Source organism: Corvus brachyrhynchos, unplaced genomic scaffold (genome assembly GCF_000691975.1).
Source record: "Corvus brachyrhynchos isolate BGI_N302 unplaced genomic scaffold, ASM69197v1 scaffold1, whole genome shotgun sequence".
Classification (NCBI taxonomy): Eukaryota; Metazoa; Chordata; class Aves; order Passeriformes; family Corvidae; genus Corvus; species Corvus brachyrhynchos.
In genome coordinates this window covers 2941287-2944016 of record NW_008237222.1, presented here as the reverse complement: position 1 = coordinate 2944016, position 2730 = coordinate 2941287, and the positions used below count along the sequence as shown (strand labels likewise).

At 42.1% G+C, this 2730-nt stretch overlaps 1 protein-coding gene across 5 annotated transcripts in view; it reads left to right on the top strand.

Annotated features, from left to right (window-relative positions):
- Positions 1 to 2730, top strand: part of PTPN21 (protein tyrosine phosphatase, non-receptor type 21) — a 46273-nt gene continuing 43543 nt past the window's right edge. For 2 of the 5 annotated variants that reach the window (XM_017728968.1, XM_017728969.1), the window contains exon 1: positions 4 to 446. The gene's annotated coding sequence lies outside the window, so the exon portion shown is untranslated. Of the gene's footprint in view, positions 447 to 2730 lie in introns of all 5 variants that reach the window. The other 3 variants (XM_008629694.2, XM_017728971.1, XM_017728970.1) reach the window with 3 other exon arrangements.

The window sequence follows — 2730 nt, the reverse complement described above, 5'->3', positions numbered from 1 at the left end:
AGAGCGAGGGGAACGCCTCCAGGAAAAGAAATTAAATGCACACACACAGAGGCACACAGGGACGGCCGACTTGAAAATATTCCTGAGAACGCAATTTGCGCTCATGCGGATCAGCGTCACATGAAAGAGGCCGCCTGAAGAGCTGGCTGGCACAGGTTTATTTTGTTGTAGTATTTTCTTCCACCCCCCAGCTCTTTACCCAGTGGAATGATATCCAGAGCAAGTTTTTTGAGACAGGAAGTGAGGAATGTTTTCACTATGAGTGATCTGAGAAGAAGGTGGGTTAGCCGAGATAGCAGCTGTTTCGGACAAGAGGAACACAGTAAGTCACTTCCCGAGGAATACAGATGAGATGGCTCCGGGAGAAGAAGTCTTGGAGCGGTGGGGTTTTTTTTCGGGTACACGTATGTGAAAGGAGACCCGGTGTGTTTGGATCGCTGTGCGAGGTAAGGGGAAGACAGCGGGCACAGTAAAAACATAGCGGCTGATCTCTGCTGTGTACCGCAAGGCTGGAGAGTTTCAACCATTTACTTTTCGAAAAGTAAAGGCTGTGGGACTGTGCTTCTGGAGGTGGGGGAAGTTTGAGATACGCACTTACTGCTGCTCTCTCAGTCCAAGAGTCATGTCAAAGATTAACTGGTAAAACAAGGAGAGGGTGGAGTATTCTGATTATTTTTTTGGCTGCCCAAATATTTCTGATATAAATATATGTATTTCAAGAATGCGAAGTAATAGGGAACCCTTTTTCACCATAATAAATTGCAGTTTTATTTTGATTACCGTCATTCATGCAGGCTATTCAAAAATATTTGTAAAGTAAAATGCTAATAATTGAGGGGGGACTGGGAGGTGAAGGTAAAGGAGAAAGATACACACAATGCTTAGTAATCACACATTAGTCCCGGCCATGTTGCTGAAATTCTAATATAGTATTTTTGAAACTACAGGTTTTTGTTGAAATATAAAGGTACAAAGTTTGGCCACTAAAGACATTTTTAGCTGTTGCATGAAAATTCCAGGCTTGGTAAATAAAGGCTTGTTATTGTAAAGGTCATCAGTTGGACTTGTAACTCCTGACAGTACGTTGCCATGAGTTTTTGCTAAAGTAGCTTAAAACAATGCAGATAGGTCTGAATTTAAAGTAATGCAGCAGGCAAATTTGAGAGCACCTAGGACTGCAGAATGCACAGCTGCTGAATAAAACCAGCACAGCTGTGTTTGCAAGAACTACACATGGCTAGCAGTAGAAGATACTGAATGATACCCTGGTGTTATTCAGCAAACTTGCCTTAATTCTACAAAATTTATTAAATTTTTTTTTAGTTCCTCTTTTGTGACGTGGTCTGGAAGTTAATTACTTAAGTTTTTCTTGTTATAAATGGGTGTCAGAAGTCATGAAGACTACGTCAGACATACTAAAATGAAATAATTTAGGGTAAATGCTCAGTGGAGCATTAAATGTAAACAACAGATCATAATGCTCCTGGCTGGCACATTCTGAAAATTCTGCTCTAAACTTCCTTCCTATGTTTGCATTGCTACCAGTTTGCGTAGTGAAATAACTGAAAGTCTGAGGCTGCCTCATGTCAGCATTAGATGGTTTGGAAATTTCACCTGTCAGGTTAGCCTCTGGTTAGTGATTTTTGGGAGGTTTTTTCCATTCTCTTAGAATACTTTTCTAACCCTTGGTATGGGCATACAAGATTGAAAGTCTTTCATGCTCAGTGGTACTCCATAAAACCTGAGATTGAAATACTTCTGCATTTCTGACTGTAGCTTTCAGAGACTAGTAAAGTGGTTTCTCTCACTGCTGTAGCACCAAAGAAAACACCTAACTCTGCAAAGAATGTATTGGAAAATCAGACCTTAGGGACGTGAGCTGAGGTCAGCCAGCCAAAAGTTACTCTGCCAGGAATAAACCCAGTGCTGGCAGTGGACAGGGGACTAAAAGCTTCTGTCTGTAGAGCATTCCCTGCATGCTGTTCAAGCAGGGCTGGATTTGGAGGATCAAAGTGCAGAGCGAGTAATAAAGTGAGGATTCCCTCTGTATCCCTAAATTTTTCAGGGAAACCGGTTGTTATTTCTTGTTACTTATTCTACAGCTGCACCCAAAAATAAATTAGTTGGTGTTTGGGTGAGGATTGTTTTCTCATTCAGCTGAGATTTTAGGTGGTATCTGTTGAGGATGGAGATTGTGTGGAATGGTAGAACTGCTTCAAGATTATCAGAAACAATGTCATGAAACATGCTTCTGGTCATTCTTTGGAGTAGGACTGCAAAGATGTCATTGAGGAAAAATGCCATGCTGCCTCCTCTTTCTCCCCATTTTAGGCCTTTAATGTCTTTCCACCTTCCTTTCTTCTTTGCGGTGCTGCTGGCTGGGCAATAGGGAGTCTGATACGGGGTTTTCAGCCTGAAGAGTTTGTGGTTATGTTGGATAAGTTTCTAGGTGGGTGTCTAAACGTCCAAGGAGAATGTGGTATCTGTTTGTTTACGGCTATACCTTTGAGTTTAAGAACAGGTGTGCTGAGAAGACTGCTTCTTCCGGTTCCTCCATTCCAAAGAAATGCCTATCCTCACGTTGCTCCTGTCTGGTCATCCTGAGAATCCTCAGGAATCAAATCGTGCCTTTTAATATGTGCTGCTATTAAATGCCAGCCTGTAAAAAGATGAAAAAAGAAAAGCAGGCGTTTGTTTTCTTTCCCCGTCTCGTCGGGGCAGCCCTCGCGC